General features: G+C 36.4%; 1 protein-coding gene and 1 pseudogene across 4 annotated transcripts in view; one reads left to right on the top strand and one right to left on the bottom strand.

Annotated features, from left to right (window-relative positions):
• Nell1 (neural EGFL like 1) overlaps positions 1–18,810 on the bottom strand; it is an 828,356-nt gene that overhangs the window by 20,669 nt on the left and 788,877 nt on the right. The gene's annotated exons all lie outside the window — the stretch shown is intronic.
• On the top strand, positions 12,334–13,042 carry LOC109674518 (NADH dehydrogenase [ubiquinone] iron-sulfur protein 8, mitochondrial pseudogene; annotated as a pseudogene).

Raw genomic sequence — 18,810 nt, 5'->3', positions numbered from 1 at the left:
GCATAAAAACTATAATGATACTTGCCTTAGGAGCTGAAATTTTTACAGGTTGATTTCAGAGATCAAGGAAAACATTTTTTCCCAAGAATTTGGTAGCAGTTAGGTCAAAGGAATGAATTTTTTCATTACCCCATACTTTACTTTCTTGAATAACCTTCACAATGCACCTAGTCTTAGTCTCAAACTCAAAATAGGTAGTGTGTCAGGAAACAAAATGTAACCTGGAGTTTCAATATCCAGCTGTGTGTGTTCTGACTTGGAAATCATTGCTAGATATTAGCGGCTCAGAAATGAGAGCAAAGCTTGGAGGTTTGTTAGTGATAGACAGGCTAGAGCACAGATGCCTAGCCGATAGCCAAAGCAGAAATGTTCCTTTTACAGTGGCAGGGAAGAATCATCAGCAAAATAAGTGAGATGAGTAAGTAGAGAAATCCATCTAGCGTGATTTGCAAAATAAAGGGCTAATGAAATTTTATGCTGCACAGTTAATTTCAGGGTAAGAGTAAGGGTCCACAACCATGTTCTGTCATTTTTTGGTCATACCACACTTAGATAGGATGCCCCTTTTAGAGCACAGACTGTTAGCTGGTGGAGTGCTCAAGTGGTAGAGTGCCTGCCTAGCGAGCATGAGGCCCTGAGTTTAAACCCCAGTACTACTAAAAAAAAAAACAAAGAGAGAGAGAGAAAAGACTAGAGCACAGACTATTAAAATGAGATTGACATATATAGCACACGTTAGAAGAGGTCCACCAACATAGTGAGGGGCTCACATCATCTCACTTAAACAGAACCTGAGATAGTCAGCTTGATAAGTGAGCTATAGCTTCATCTATTTGAAATGCTGTTATGTATTTCATAGGAAGAGTTTCCAGTGTCACCCTACTGTTAATTCTTCAGTCTCTGTTCTAGCTCTCAGACATTCTTGAGTCAGGTAGAAACTCTTTCCTATGCCATTCCTCTTATTGTTCTGTGTACAATTTTAATACTCTGCAACAAACCTTCTTTCCTTTCATAAAGCAAACTCTTATTACGAAAAAAGAAAGCATTGTTTGGACTCACTACTTTTCCATCTACTCTGGGAATCCAGATTTTATTTCCTAGTGTCTATAATTAGTAGCTGCCTCTATCTAATCATCCTTATTGTCTCCTGAATGTGTGCAAATTTCCATGTGACCCTGCCTTCACAGCCTAAATCCAGACCACTGGTTTACAAAATCATCACCTTGGCTTAACAAACATTGATGCACATATTGTTATTGATTATCTCAATCTAGGAGCTCTCTTCTGACTCTTTCTGGGAACCAGTATTTCCCTATTCATAATCATACTATTCATTCATTTAGTCACTAATGATTAACAATCAAGTAAGCAATTCTCCACATATTTATTAAGCATCTAATCTGTACCAGACTATTGTAAGGAATGGAGATACAATCATTAAAGAAACTATGTGTGTTCCTATGAATATGAATATTATAATCTTCTTTGATTTTTTTAAATTATAAACGTTTCCTAAGTTTCCACCTCTGGTCTTTGCTTCTTCTTCTTCTGAGTGAAAGTAGATAGCATAGCAATTAAAAAATTGGAACACAACATCTGTGGGTATCATTATTGTGACCTGTTGCCCCAGTTTGGCTGGTATTGACCAGGTTTCTGAGATAGATGACCTTTAGTCACCTAAAAGAGAAAGTTCAAGGCACATGGGAAGAAGTGTCTCAATGTCATCTCTGAAATATATTACTTGTATGGCTCTGAAACATTAATCTAACATCTCTGAGATTTAGTTTCAGTGTTTGAAAAATGTAGATACAAATATACTCCATGTGATAATTTGGGTAAATACAAAATAAAATGCTATCTTGTAATAATTTCACAAAAATGTTCAGTTGCCATTATTGTTGTTTTTGTTCCTATTGCTTCTGTAATTTTTCTCACAGAGTTTCATCTCATGAATTCCACTCTCCCATCTCTTGGGGATATACTCAGATCTGTACCACCAGCCCTAAGTTCTTATTATACAGCTAGACCCTACCTTCATCTCTTTGCCAAGGATTTCCATCTGAATTCTGAGTTCATGAATAAATTAATGGTTTTCGTCAGTACATTGGCCAGCAAAATCTAGCAATGTCAACATTCCACACTCTTTCTGAACTTTAATCTGTACATCTGGTGCTAAGATTAAGTGAATAATGTTGAAAAGGTATACTTTACTAATACTCCAAGAATTTGCCTTGGTTACTATGTTTTATTTATAAAATACACAAATTTAAGTATTTTACTACAGATGGAGAAAAAAGTTCCTTCTAGGTAGGAAAACAAGCATAGAATGAAAGCAGTGCATCCTTCCGAATTAACCAGACTGGTTTACTTTCTGCTCTGAACAGGTCATAATTCTGTAACTACTGATTAAATCTGTTTAAAATCAATACAATTCTGACCAGTGAAGAGAATAAATAGAAAATCTATAAATATTGAGAGAGTTGCTATGCAAAGAGAATTTTACTGCACACAGATGTTACAGAATTGATGTCAACAACCTTAGATTAATGTTTTTATACATCTGTTTATGAGTGGGGGTGGGCTGTATTATAGCTACAGTCTACTAATGCCTAATGCCTGGCCATACACATCCTATGTTTCTACTCATTGTGTTGTTTGATCTCTTTAAGAAAATTTCACTCTTTGGGGAAAATAATTATTCTTCTCTGCTCTATAAATTTATATTGCTTATGTGTCTTTTATGTTACCATGTTTGCTTGCTTTTCTATCCTCACCCATTCAGATTTGTAAGATACTGCTCTTATTTATCTTTATGTCTGCCACAACATGTTTTTCAGTGTCTTTCACCTGCAAGGGAACGCATAAACAGTTGTTAAATTTGAATTTAGTTGAGCTATGATTGAAAGAGAACCCTTGCCTTTGGATGGCCTGATTTCTCTCTGGCAAAATATGAAAGTTGCATAAAATGTTTCCTACGATCTTGTCCATTTCCAGTTTTATCTGATTACTTTGTCCTCTGTAAGACTGAGCTTATAATTCACATATTAGGAAGTGAGTCATGACAAGATAAAGAGCAGGATAGAAATAAAGGAAAGAACCCAGCCTCAGGACAACAAATAGATTTCTTAGAATTAAACAATTTTCTTGAACATTCAATATGTATTGAAACATTTCTGGTCTTCCTTAATGAGTGTAAGCAAGTGCTAAAGACAGGAAGCAGGGTTTTCCTACCTGCAACTGAAGCCTTGGCAAAGTTACTCTTGCTGACAAATATAGATAGGGAACCCAGACTGGGTGAAAACCAACACTAACTCTCAATTTTGACAAATCATTCTCCCAAGAAAGCTGTCAGATGAGAAATTACTTCTTCCCTCTCTAGTGGCAATGGAAGGTCATAGATACAAAGAGGTTACAAAGTAATTTTATTACTACAAGAAGTTTCCTGCAATTTATGCAGAAGGTAAAGGACAGAAAACATTGTTAGTGGTCCAATTCTAATCCCAGGTATCAATCTAAATAACAACACAGCTAGATTATTCCAGATAAGAATTCAAAGTCCTTTCATGTTTATTACTTAATGTCTCCTTTCACCACTGGGCTTATTTTGATCCCTAGCTTCTATGGAGAAATTATGACTCTATAAAAAACTCTACCCTTACTAGGAGATTTAGGACTTGATTAAGAAAAATAATTTGAATGACCATGCCAAGAAAGGTAGTATCTAATGAAATAATAAATGAATCTTGAAGATCTCTTGGTGTCTTTTTCTGGGAAGGTTTCATCTCTTTGAATTTTTGTCCTGTATTCACATTTCTCCTTCTCTAATAACTCTAATAACTCATTTGGTAAAACAGGTCTTGGACTGTGTCTTATTTTGAAAGTGATATTTTCTGGAAAGGATTTTGCAGGGAAAAGGGGAAGCATATAGTATGAACTCGAGTCCACACTTCTGTAGACTTTTGAGTGACAAGTTATCATTATTTTGAATTTATCTTTCTGTTATCCTAATGGAGATAAGTCCATGTGGGCCAAAACTAAGTTGATTTCCAAGGAAACTAAGAGGAGACTACTAACAAGATTGTGTCTTTGACCAAATACTAGTCAGGCCCTTCTGAGCAGACTTAAATCATTTTTATCTACTCTACCCAATCTACACCCACTAAAAGACTGAAATAACCACCAGCATAGCTTCTAAAAGCTCAAGACCACATGTCTAGAATGACACTCCAAACCCCTAAATGCCTGGGAAAAGTCAAGGCTGCCAGAAGAATATATTGTTTGCTCAGCCAACACCTGAAGGTGTGGCCCCTGTCTGTCAGTGGGGAGCTCCTGTAGGGAGCAGAAGTCTATCTTAAATAGTGAAGAGTTAACAAACCCAGATTGATTTCATATGACCAACACCCCTATTTTTTCAGAACTTTTTGTAAAGTGCACTTTCCTGATGCTGTTCAAGTCCTTACCATTACCCTTTCTTCTCTCTTATTGTCTCTATAAAGTATCTAGACACTTCTGCACAAAATAAAGTCTAGCTCTGTTTATCTTGTACCCTTTTCCTGTCTACGGTAGTTTATTACTAATTAAAATCTGTTGTAACCACTTTGACTCATGTTCAGCTTTGATTATCTTTATTTAACACAATGATTAAAGACTGCTAGAATATAAACAAATTCTTGTTAAGTTTCAACTAGGGGAGGTCAACACAGGTTGCAGATAGTTTGGTATTCTGCCCACCCCAGGTAATTTTATTAAGTTGGATTTAACACATCTTTACAAAACAGTTATTTCTGTTTTTATAATATATTATAACCATGTACTAACCACTTATACAGTATACTCTACAGAGTTTTCAAAATCCTTTCAAACTTATGAACTAGTTTGTCCTTCCCCAAAACTCACACACAGAACCAAACTGAGGCTCATTTAGATAATCATTGCCTCTCAAACATTTTTACAGAGTCTATCTCCATGACTGGAAAGAGTGTGTTCTTGCTTCTGGCAATCCGGACATATATAAGGAGGGCACCATAAGTATAAAATGTATTTGAAGCTTCATTTTTTTCTATCTTAAAATAATTTTTGCCTTGTAGTCTATAATTCAGTCAAGGTTTTTTGATAGAAAATTTCCTTCCAACTACTGAGTAGCATAAGATCCCACTCCTAGTTTTATGCACCCAGGAATACAGAGACATTTTCAGCAATACCTGTATTCCAGGATAAGAAGTATAAAAACAGGCAACATAGGGTCAAGTAACTTGCCAAGGTCTATACAACTATTAAGTTTCTGACTCAGGACACAAATGTAAGTTTCTGGACCTCAGGTCAGCCTTGTCCCATCTTACACAATGACTGGCTCCTAAAGTCTGTAGAAGATATGTGCAGGGTAATTATGTAAAGACCAAATGATAAATCTCCAATGTTTCAAACAACCCACAGGTTCTATAAATATTGATTGAAAGTTAATGTATGAAAAAAATAATTAAATGATAAAGGCAAGATCCCTATCTAAATAACATTACAATTATTTGGATTAGATAAAATCTACACCATTTATCACATATACATAAAGTCACTTGCTCACTCCTCTCCATCACTACTGCCAGAACCATTGCAATAGAATCTTACTATGTTCCTCTTCTCTTTTCATTGATTGATTGACACAGGGTCTTGCAATGTAGTCAAAGTTGACTTTGAACTTGCAATCCTCCTCCCTCAGTCCCCAACGTACTGAGATTACAGACTTGCACCACATTGCTCAACTGCTTTTTTGTTTAAAGAGAAAATAAATTAATATTCTGATCATATCATTCTAATTATTTTAAGGATTTTTGGCAGAAAAAAACTGGAACATTTAAAATTGGCCAAGATTACATATCTAGGAATTAGAAGAAACTTGTATTTGAATCCATATTTTATCAATATGTATATCCAGACAAAGTGTTTTAGTAAATTATTTTCAAAAGTTTTTAGCTCAGTAATTGTTTTATGTGTGACAATGGAAAAATTCAGAACTGTGTATGCTTCCATTTTTCTGTCTATAAAATAGAAAATCATACTACCCTTGGATGCTTATTTATAATTTTAGGACAAATCTAACAAAATAGTTTCTTGATAACCATGTTCAACAGCTGACTAAGTCTAAGTCTTCGCTGTTTTCAGAAAAATAAGATATTTCAAGCAAAAACAGAAGGAGCAATAAAACCACCATGGTACAGAAAAATCACACTGATATATTCATGATAGAGGATCTGAAAACTTGTGTAAATACTTCTATATTTGTGTAGAATAAAAATATATTAGAATAAGAATATATTTGTGTAAAAATAGCTACTTCTATAAAAGTATGACATTTTCACATGAAATAATTTTTTCAACAAAATTGAGAGACACTTAAATTAAGAAATAAGATTAAAAACTCTCAACTCCTCTTTCATAATCTGGTGTCTATGTCTGTTTCCAGGCTCCTTTCTCATCATTCCCCACATACATCACACCCATATGTGAAGGGCTTCATCCACATTTGAAACCTTGCCATCCTTCAAACACAATTAGATGCTTTCATGACTCTGTCTGGTATTAGGTCACTACCTGGAATATTCTCTTGACATGTATTTTGCCTGAGAACATCCTTCTTCATCCTTTTCACAGTTCCAGTGAATATATATTTTCCGTGAAAGACTTCCATATATGTAAACCATTGCCAAATACCCCAACACCAAGAAGAGTTGATCATTTTTCCTGAAAGTCTCTTATTTTTATCTATTATATTATCTAGCTGCATGTATTATCAATGTTAGGTATCCACCCTTTAACTTTCCCCAATGTCTGCCTATTCCTTCTCTCCCCATTTCACATTGGAAGGACTGTGTCATATTTCTCTCTGTGTGTCTAAGACTTAGCACCTGGACTAACATAGACCAGGCTCTCTCAATAAATGTTATTGAATAAGTGAATTGTGATTTTATGCCAACAGTGCTATATTTGATCTGACTGCTACAGTTTAAAATTCTCTGCTCATGAACCCACAGGTAAATATTTCACAGCAGCATGAGTAATCTCAGTCTAAAACAAACAATTCAATATTCATCTCAAAGAAGTTGTAGATCCTGATCTCTGAATTGCTGCTTAGACGTGATCTTTGCCTCTAACACATTTAAACCAGAGAAGTTTCTGCAATGATACAATTGCTCACACTGAGCCTCAAGAGGCAGGAAGATGACAGCTACATGGAATTCAATATAAAAGAGTGCTCAGAAGCAGAAAAGAAGGCAGGTGAATCTCCCATGATTCTGAATTATAAATCCTTAGGCAGAAAACACTAAGAAGTTAAGTATAATGGTAACTGGAAATATTGAAGCTGTATTGGGCATTTTAACACTGGTCTTATATTGTTGAGGGTCAGCATCATTTTGAGCTCCCAGGAACAGCTATAGTTCCACTTCCTCCAAAAGATGTAAGCACACATGTCGACACAAACTTGTGTACAGTTTCAGTGTTCATGGATCCTCTAAAGGCTTCTAATAAAAACCCCAAGTTAGACATTTTCAGACTAGAGTGGGCACCATAATTAACCAAAAGGGATAATTAAAACAGCAAATACTGGATTCTTCCCCCTGAACTGACAATTCAGTAGGTCTGGAGTAGGATGGAAAAATCTACATTTATAACAATTTATTGGGTGCCATGTGGGTACTGCTGGTCTGAGGATCACACTTCTAGAACAACTGCCATATGCCACATAGAACTATATGTATGACACTATGGAATCATATGTAGTAAATATGATTTTAAGAAACTATTTTTTAGAGTTCTAAGAGTCATTAGTTTTTAAGAGTCCTTATAGCTGCCAATTAGTAACAATTGCCAATATTAAGGAAGAAATAAAAAATATCATTTAAACTTACAAAGAATTTGCATTATATAAACTTCAAGATCCTATGAAGAAACACCAATGTGTCTCTTTTTTTTAAAAAATGTCATATTCATAATAAGGAGTCTCTAAATAAAACCATAACCACACTGCAAAGTACTTTCTTGGATAGAAAATACCAGTCTTTCCTTGTTTTTACTCTTTTCCACTACCCAGTGCAGATTCTACTTCTCCAACGAAGCCTTCTTCACAATTCTCACCCTCATTATTTCCTTTTCTCAGAACTCCACTAGGGCTATTCACACAATACAAAATTGTCAAGAACCTCTGAAATCCTTCATGACACATTCCCTTTTATATACCTGGAGTCTAAAATTGCACTTGGTTTTTCAGAGACTGTGACTGAGTTGCTGAGGTCTGAGACCATATGACAAAGTCTCGACAACAAAACAAAGTGTAACTTTCTAAATTGCTTATTTAAAGTAGAAATTAGTCTGATAATATGAAAAGCAAAATATCTATGCAAAATATCTATGCAAAATATCTATGCAAAGAAGAAATTTGTCTGTCAAAACATAACTCTTTGGAAGCAGCTTATTATTCAATGACACTAAATAAATAAGCCTTTCTAGAAATTCCTAGAGAAGGTTACATTCATTCCTGAGTTTTCAATTATTACATTCTTCATAGTGTTAAATTTTCAAGATGTCTGGGACAGAAGACTTCTAAGACTAAATCAGGACATTCATAATGTATAGCAAAGGCTCAGTTTCTTTGTTTTGATTAAAATTGCTACCTGGTAGAATGGTTTCATAACAACAAGTTTGGTAATGCAAAGCATTTAGATTAGTACCTGCAACATGAGATAATAAATCAATCTTAGGTATTAATGTTTATTCTTATTATTAACACGGGAAAAATTCAAACTATCCCATCCTAATGTCCATTTGTCTATATGCAGTCTGTTATGACTGTTCTTCCATCCACTCTGATCACTTTCTTCCCTAATTATCTACATATTCTGTGTTGGTCATGTAATTTTATAATTAATTATAACCTATACCAGAAGGTTACTGGTGATTCATGTGTGTTGATTTTTGCCTTTATCTTGGAGTTTTTAAATCCCTAAGGGATGAATCCTCTGAAACCTCCATACTACTTAGCTTAATCCTATTTTTATAGATTATATATATATATATATATATATATATATATGAAGTACACAATACCTATGGAAGATTTTTTAGTAGCTTTCTAATTTTCCTACTTTTTTATTATAAATTTTTATTAGGATATATTTATTATACAGGTGGGGATTCAAAGTGACAATTCTAATCAGACTTATATTGTACATTATTTACATTTACCCCATTGTCTCTCCCTCCAGCCCCCTTAATTTTCATGCTTTTTATATGTTATCTTCATCTAGAATAGAACTTCAGGCCCCCTTGCTCCCTGTATACTGTGCACTTCTTCAAGATCAGAATTCAAAGTTGTTTTTTTCTACTCCATTGTTAGTTGTTCAAACAATAGGAAAACCATCACTGAATTTTCACTAAATGTTTAGGAGTTACATTATGATTTGGATCTTAAATGACCTCCAAAGGCTCATGTATTGAAGGCCTGATTGCCTAATACAACAATTTTCAGTGATGGAGCCTTTGGAAGGTGATTGGATCATAAGGGTTCTGACCTTACAAATGAAATAATTCACTTATGGGTTCGTAGCTAATGGACTTTTAGGAGATCTTGGAAACCTTAGGAAGTGGGGCCTACTTGGAGGAAGTAGATCACAGAGAGCATTTCCCTGGCTCTTATTCCCTCTCTCTTTTTGCTTTCTGACTGCAATGTGGTAAGCAGTTTTGCTCCAAGACATGCTCCTCACCATCATACTCTGCCTCACCACAGACCTAAAAGCAATAGAGCATACCAAACATGGGCTGAAGCCTCAAAAACTGTGAGCCAGCTAAATCTTTATTTCTTTTTAGTTGTTTATTTCAGATATTTTGTGGCAGTGAAGCAGAGTTGACTAATATAGCACGGTTTAGGGGGTAGATTTTATAGCTTGCTTGAGGTATTGTTAGAATAACTCCCAGAAATGTCTGATTTTAGTTCCAAAGTTCACGTGACAGCATAAAGTCTTGCTCCATCAGCCCAGTTAAGCTGAAGGTAACCAATGAGCCTTGGGTATAATGCACTCTGCTCCAATGTCACTTTGTCATATATTTATCACTGAAATGAGGAGGTACACTTGTCTTTCCAAAGAAATCTCTAGAGTATGCCCTATCTATCTTTCATGCCGAACAGGTCTAGGCTGAGACATTATATATGGAGAGATATAGATATAAATAGATAGATAGATAGATAAAGATATAGATATAAATATATAGAGAGAGCTGGAATTGAAGGAGAGCATACAAGTTTCTAGAGTTTATGAGGGGACCCACTTCTCTTCTAATTTAACATCTGAAACTTTATCTCCACTGTAAAGCTTTTTCTGGGGGGACCCAGAAGTTCACCTTCATTAGATATTGGGAAATGTTCTTAACCTATTCGTTCTGTATCCAGATGATACCAAACATTTGGCAGTTTCATGTCATGGGGTTGATTTCCTTTGATTCACAAAATTATGTTCTTATGTACTTCACAGTGATTCTAGTTAGGTGTAAAAAGCTATTTAAACAGCTCCATATCTAGATGGTATCTGCCTTTGGGTAGCTCTTCAATTGTAGAGAATTTATTACTTGGCAAGAAACTAAGTCTAAAGCTATTTTGACAATGAATATAAATTTGGAAATCAATGAAAATCTACCAAATATATCAAAGAAGGTGAGAGAGTGTTGTTTAACCAAAAAACCTTTAGGCATTCATTAGTGTTCCAAAACTAATGCCTGTACTTCTGCCTCTTACATTTTCTTTGAAATACCATGGTCCATGAAGACAGCTTTTTGTACCCTAGCTTCCTGGAACAGATGAGGAAGGACATTAGAGTCTTTTTTGAGAATTTTTTATGCAGTCTTCTTTCAGATTAGAACAATTTTTATAAGTAGACTGATATAATATTCATAAATAAGTTTTTTAAACACTTTTGGTTAATGTATTTCTTTATTTTTCAAATATTTCTAATATTTCTAATAATTCAATTGCATATATACCATTTGTATATGCTAAACTAATTACTTCAAGATATACACGATTATTTCCATTTATTTATTACCTAAAAATCTACCTACCACCATTTACTTACTCTTTGTCCTCTCCATATTGCTTTACTTTCTCTACTCTGGATTCACATCACCAGAAAGGCAGAGAAGGTAATGACATCAGTAGACCTGCAGGTGGTATTAATATGAACACTTTGGTACTATCAGATAAACTACCAAGAATATGCTACCATGTCATCCTGCCCATGGCCCAATCAGATGGCCTTAAAACAATGTCCTTGAGTACAGTGGATAAAATCAACACTGGTGAGTGCTCACATTTCAATCAGATTATTGAAAATATCCATCTGAATAACACTGAATTTCTCTCACTCTTTGTCTTATTCTGTTGGTTTTCAGACGCTCTGCCAAACATATATTCTACCTGTAGATTCACACCTCCCAAAAGGCATTACAATGTTAACATATTAACAGCAGAGACTTCAGGATCAAAAATACTTGGATTATGACCTCTGTGTTTAGAAATTGGGACAATTCATCTTAATCCTTGGGCCTTTGTTTTCCCCCATCTTTAAAATGGTGATAGAGGGCTTCCTCCTATGGTGTTTGTGAAAGTGTCTGGCCTAGTGATTCATACATAGTATAGGTTTCTAGCTAATGATAATAACTAATATTTATTGATCACTTAAAACATTATGAGTCAAATACTTCTTCCACGTTAGGATATTTAATCCTCAAGCAATTGCTCAACAGCAACCTATGAGTTTGGCACATTTGTAAATTGCTCAGACCAGTGCCCACCACAAAGTATGTCTCAATAAATATTAACTCCTACTAGTACTATTTTTGTTGTTTTCATTTGGCAAGAGAGGGGAGTTGAGGTAGAGGAGATTCAATTTAGCATTGAATTTTTTACCTACTACTGGCCAGGATATTTGAATATAAAACCATTCCTATTAGAAAAATATTCCACTGAAAGTATTATTTTAATCACTGTGTAATAAGAAAGCTAAGATATAAAGAAGTTAAACACCCTGTCAAACATTTCTCAGATAGAGAGTAGCAGAGTTGATACTTGAATTCAAGCCTTTTTGTACTTAAACCTCCCTATTACATCACACTGTTACTGACATATGTTTCAAAGTTATCAAATTCAGCCTTCATAACTACCCCTCCCCCTCAGTGAGGTCAGTTACAGACAGTGTTAGTATAGACAGAGCACCTGTCCCTTTATCTTACACTCTGATGACAGCTAGGTTCTGACAGTGAGCAAACAATCCAAATTCTTAGGTCAGTTTAATGACACCAACATAGCAATTACTTAAAATTGAAATTTTGCTCAGGGCTGATCCGCCCTCTCGGCAAAGAAAAGAGCGCTTCAAGATGCGCTGCTTGACCATGACCAAGCTGCTAAGGGCCCTGGCCGAGGCTGCGCGGACAGGGTATTCCAGTGGCCGGAGTCTCCAAAGCGCTACAAAGACAGTGACTTTTAAGTATGTAAACATGAAGGAGGACCCAAAGATGGACATGAGGCCATTGACCGACCGGGCAGCTCGAACTCTGATGTGGACTGAACTCATCAGAGGCCTCCTTGAGCTACCCGTTCCGGGAGCCGGCCACCATCAACTACCCATTTGAGAAGGACCCGCTGAGCCCGCGCTTCCGCGGGGAGCACGCGCTGCGCCGTTACCCGTCTGGGGAGGAACGCTGCATCGCCTGCAAGCTCTGCGAGGCCATCTGCCCCGCCAATGCCATCACCATCGAGGCCGAGCCGAGGGCCCATGGTAGCCGCCGGGCCACCCGCTACGGTATCGACATGAACAAGTGCATTTACTGCGGCTTCTGCCAGGAGGCCTGCCCCGTGGACGCCATCGTGGAGGGTCCCAACTTTGAGTACTCCACGGAGACGCGTGAGGAACTGATGTACAACAAGGAAAAGCTGCTTAACAACGGGGACAAGTGGGAGGCCGAGATCGCTGCGAACCTGGAGGCGGACTATCTGTACCGGTGAAGCGGCCTGCGCCTGGCTCGGCCTTTGCAGTCCCCGCTGCCTGGTGAAAGCTCTCAGTCGCCTGCCTCCCCCCCAAAATTTTTTTTTAAAAATTGAAATCTTCCCAAGAACTTCCAGCTGAACCTTCCCTAGTTGTTTTGTTGTTATTTAATGCTACTTTGCATGGTGATACAGTTACAGCAATTGTCCTGACACTGTTGTGCCAATTACAGTGTGGGGAAAGTAGACTGCAGAGTCTAGGAGCTATTTCACCCACTAGGTCCTATTGAGAAGGCGATGACAGGGGATGAGAGGTGCCATGACTGGTTGTAATAACCCCCAAGTCTTCCTTAGTGCCCCTCAACCAACAAAGTGGATTTTAATAGGATCTGAAAAAATTGATAACTAAAAATTGCATTTCCAATATGATTTAACTTAACAAAAATCTATAAAAGTTACTAAAAGATATAAAATGTACCATAGGGAAAATAACTGACTAAAATCATGAGTGTGATCTTGTACTATAAAGGAGGCACACAAACAAATGGATATGGAAGGACTTAACAAAATGATTAGAAAAAAGATCTATGACAATGGTTCTGTGCATTGGCTGAATATTCTTTCTAAATCACTTGGAAATTTTTTAAAACTTGATCTCAGTCTAGGTTTCACACCAGATCAACTTAATCTGAGTTTCCTGGGTATGAAGTCCAAAGCTACCTGGGTTTTGCTACAAAACAGGCTTGAGAATCATCACTGCTTTAAGGAGTAGGACTTCATCAGGTTTTGGGAAGTAGAAATGGGACCACAGGGATGATTAGGGAAAAGTATACAAGCAAAGGAGTAGGGAGGAGAGAGTTCAAGGCTTGGGAAGAGCAGAATAAGGATCAAAGTATCATGAGCATCCATGCCAAGTATGAGTGAGAACAGAGGAAAATAGAGTTTCATATTCAGGACAAAGAGAGTGGAAGCAGAATGATGTAGGAGCAAGTCTGAATCTTATTTTCAAAATATGCAAAACACTGTTCTTTATACATGCCATTGTTAATTATATCTTTGTTCTCTTGATTTCTAAGTGATTTAGATCACTATGTCTAGATAAAAAAGCAATTGCTCACAACTTCCATATTAAAACACAATTGCTGACTCCCAGAACTGCATCAAAACAAAATATAACAATGAATCTCTGTCACCTTCTTCTATAAATACTAATTTGCAAATTTTTGTCTCCCACTCTCCTGCCATTATAAAGATACACAAGAAAATGAGTGTGTGTGTGTGTGTGTGTGTGTGTGTGTGAGAGAGAGAGAGAGAGAGAAAGGCTTAAACTCATGTAGTAATTGTCTGCCTTTATAATAACCTTGGCTTTAATTTCTTTTACTTTGGGGAAAAAGACAAATCTTAAATATTTTTTATCATAAAATATTAAATCTTACAAGAGTGCTATTTATAGTGCCAATATATATTCAGTGTTTACAGCAGTAGATAAAATCAGTAGAGCAGGTGCTATTATCCTCATCTGACAAAAAAATGCCATGGAATGACACAAGATTATTCTTCTAAAAGCCTAAACTACATTTTAAGAGTCTAACATTTGCTATTCCTATAATTGTCTGGGGAAAAAGCATAGCTGAGTACATGTTGCAAAACCACTTTTTTTTTTTAATTTTAAAGGTGGTTTTAGATGTTGATGTTTCTTTTTAGATCTAAGCACTAGTGGTTGGAATTATTTAGGATTTATGCTGATGTGCTGGTTAATTTTCAGTGCCACTAAGATGTGTTACTACTATTATATATTATTAAAATTATCATATATAATACTACATAATTGTATACATATAACTACATAACATTATATAATTAAATAATAAATATATAGTCATTATGTTATGAATATTCAGAATATTTCAGGTCACAAATCCCTCAAGAACAGATATCTTAACTTGCTCCTAATTATAATTCCAACAGGTCTACTTCAGTGCTGGCATGATGGTTTTTCTCAATATTTTTCCTGAAATAAAAGACTCATATGGTTTGGGGATATGTAACATCACATGCCATGTACCACAATGTATAGAACTAGTTTTTATGTTAAGCTAAATAGAAAATATATCTGATGTGATGTGGTTTTGAATGTCGTTCCTTGAATCATTTGACATAGGTACATGGAATGTCTACTATTTGTCTATATTATTCTAGGGGACAGAAGTACAATGGTGAAAGACAGATAATGTCTCTGATGCAAAAGAACTTGTATATTTGAGGCAAGAGATAATTTGACAGATGCTCGTGCACAGAAAATTTGAGATAAGCTAAAATATTTTAAAAGAACATTATAATGAAGTGACTGAGAAAGATAAGGTAGTCAGGGTCTCCATGAAAAAGTAATATTTTATATGAGACCTAAAGTATGAGAGAGTCATGCCATAAGATAAGTGTTGAGAGTTCCAGAGAGAACAGCAAAGGCAAAGGCCACAAGGCTTTTTGTCAGGTCAGCACATGAAAAGATCAAAAATGCTAACAAAGATAGGAGATAAATCCACAAGGCACTCTCACCTAAATCTGAAGGCCATATGAGGCTAGACATTTGTTTTTTGTTCAATGGGATAGTATTAAACATACTATATTAGATATATTAGTCATAAGAAAGTGGTATCTTCTGATTTATATATGTGTTTGTCCAGGAAATATTTGAAACCAGTAGAGCATTCTCAACTACTAAAGAAACACTACGAAATGATGAGATTTCTGTCCTTATGATGCCCATTTAAAAGGATTTCTCCAAAAAATATGGAAATGAATTTCAGATTAACAAATAACCAAATTCAAAATGCCACGAAACAAAACAGCTCTATTCCCTTGCCACGTGTCCAGTTTACTGTGGTTTTCTTGTATAAATCAGGAATCAGGTCATGGTGAAGCAAGTGCCTCCTCATGAGAAAGTAGGAACTTACACACACACACACACACACACACACACACACACACCAACAAGCCTGGCAGAGAGAAAAGAGAACCAGGACAGGCACTGGATTGGATAACTATAACAGCTGTCATCTTAACTGGAACATTCATGAGAATGACAGGGTACCAATGATAATTACCTCAGAATGCAGGCACTAATGGGGACTGTCCCTAGAATCTGTGATGCAGACTTTCCTTTGACCTAGGCCTGGATCTTATCTTGTAACAAACAGCTATGTGGTTGGAGCAAGATGTCACCTTTTCTGAAACTGAGTTTCTTTCCTGGTCATATGAAGTGATTGCATTTTCTCACTTATTGAATGCTAACTACTGAAGTGTCTCACTGGAGAGACAGAAGAATAAAGTATACTTCCATCACACAGTCATGTCAGAGAGCAAAGACACTGCACTGCAGTGCAGCATGTGAAACCTACAGGTAAAAGGTGTAGAGTCAGCAGAATAGAAGAGTGATAACTCTTATGAAGACATCAAAGAACACTTCATGAGATCTGATGAAATGTGCTGAATCTAGGAAAGTGAAGACAAATTCATAAGTGGATCACCATGTGCCATTTATGCCAGAGGGGACAGGGGACAACTTGTACAAAGGCACAGGAGGGTGCAGCAACATGGCAGGTCTAGGCAGTTGTAAGATTGTTTTAACTAGGTAAGCTCTAAATTCACTATACACTAAAAATCTAAGCATCTCCCTTCTTGGTGATGTCAAATATACTTAGTAAAATTTAATTTCATTTTAAGCCTCAATGTTAATATTGTCTCTGTTTCCATTCCCCAGTGACAGTCATCTATTTGATCTATTCTTATCCACATAAAATCCGTTTTATGAGTTGCACATGTACAGAAGTACCTAGTAATATGTAAAGAAAGAATGTGAAGACCTGGGATAGGGGAGCTGGCCCAAACAATGTATCCACATGTGAATAAATACAAAATTGATAAAAAAACAAAAACACCTGAGATAAATATGAATTCCTCTGTGAAGTTATAAATCACTAAACATAAAAGAAATATTGACAGACTATGGGTCAGCATGCTGAATATGCAGGGACATTTAAGATAATAACTTACACTTACCCAATATTTAATAAATATTAATTCCATTATGTATCAAAATGCTTATATTAATAAGATATAAACACTGTTTCTTTTACATATAAGATAGCTGATGTGCATAATAGATATAAATCTGGCCAAGGTAATAACTTAGAAGTGGTAGAGCTGGCATTTGACTGCAGAAATTTGGCCCAAGGCTCTGTGTTTTTACCTACTATACAACCTGGCTCTCAACAGTAATGTCAAGGCTGTGGTGGGAAATTCATGCTGTGTGCCATTATTCCTTAACTTACCTTTGCCTTTTGGCAACACTTGGCAGAGAAGTTAGAACAACACTGACTAGGTTTCTCTTTTTTTTTCTTTTATTCATATGTGCATACAAAAGTATCATTTCTCCCTACTTCCTCGCCCCCTCTCTTACCTCCCCAACCCCTTCCTTTCCCCCCATCCCCTCAATACCCAGCAGAAACTATTTTGCGCTTATTTCTAATTTTGTTGAGGAGAGAATATAAGCAATAATAGGAAGGAACAAGGGTTTTTGCTAGTTGAGATAAGGATAGCTATACAGGGAGTTGACTCGCATTGCTTTGCTGTGCATGTGTGTTACCTTCTAAGTTAATTCTTCTTGAACTAACCTTTCCTCTAGTTCCTGGTCCCCTTCTCCTATTGGCCTCAGTTGCTTTGAAGGTATCTGCTTTCGTTTCTCTGTGTTGAGGGCAACAAATGCTATCTAGTTTTTTAGGTGTCTTACCTATCCTCATACCTCCCTTGTGTGCTCTCGCTTTATCATGTGATCAGAGTCCAGTCCCCTTGCTGTGATTACCCTTGATCTAATGTCCACATATGAGGGAGAACATATGATTTTTGGTCTTTTGGGCCAGGCTAACCTCACTCAGAATGATGTTCTCCAATTCCATACATTTACCAGCAAATGATAACATTTCATTCTTCTTCATGGCTGCATAAAATTCCATTGTGTATAAATACCACGTTTTCTTAATCCATTCGTCAGTAGTGGGGCATCTTGGCTGTTTCCATAACTTGGCTATTGTGAATAGTGCTGCAATAAACATGGGTGTGCAAGTGCCTCTGGAGTAACCTGTGTCACAGTCTTTTGGGTATATCCCCAAAAGTGGTATTGCTGGATCATATGGTAGATCTATGTTTAGATTTTTAAGAAGCCTCCAGATTTTTTTCCAGAGTGGTTGTACTAGTTTGCATTCCCACCAGCAGTGTAAGAGGGTTCCTTTATCTCCGAATCCTCGCCAACACCTGTTGAAAGTGGTGTTGCTAATGATGGCTATTTTAACAGGGGTGAGGTGGAATCTTAATGTGGTTTTAATTTGCATTTCCTTTATGGCTAGAGATGGTGAGCATTTTTTCATGTGCTTTTTTGTGCTTTTGGAAACTACGAAGTCAGAATCCTTGCCCTCTAGGTCTGTTGAGCATTAAGAATTCAGCTGAGTCCACATGGCATGAAAGACCTGGATTGGCCAAGGTTCTTATGGAAACAGTTAAATTTTGGATCAGGTGTTTGGATTTCACAAAAGTTGTAAGGTCTTGAAGGTGAAGAACTCTATCTGTTAACCTTCTATGTTCAGCTTTTAACATCACAACAAGCAGAATGGTAGTAAGGAGTGACTTTGCAAGAGATGATGGTGATGGCAGTAGTAGCAACAATAAGGTTAATGCAACTATATTACATAAGTGCATTAACCCAAAGCTTGCAATTTTTAAACACATGGCATCCC

Source organism: Castor canadensis, chromosome 1 (assembly GCF_047511655.1).
Source record: "Castor canadensis chromosome 1, mCasCan1.hap1v2, whole genome shotgun sequence".
NCBI lineage: Eukaryota > Metazoa > Chordata > Mammalia > Rodentia > Castoridae > Castor > Castor canadensis.
This window is presented reverse-complemented; position numbering and strand designations above follow the sequence as displayed.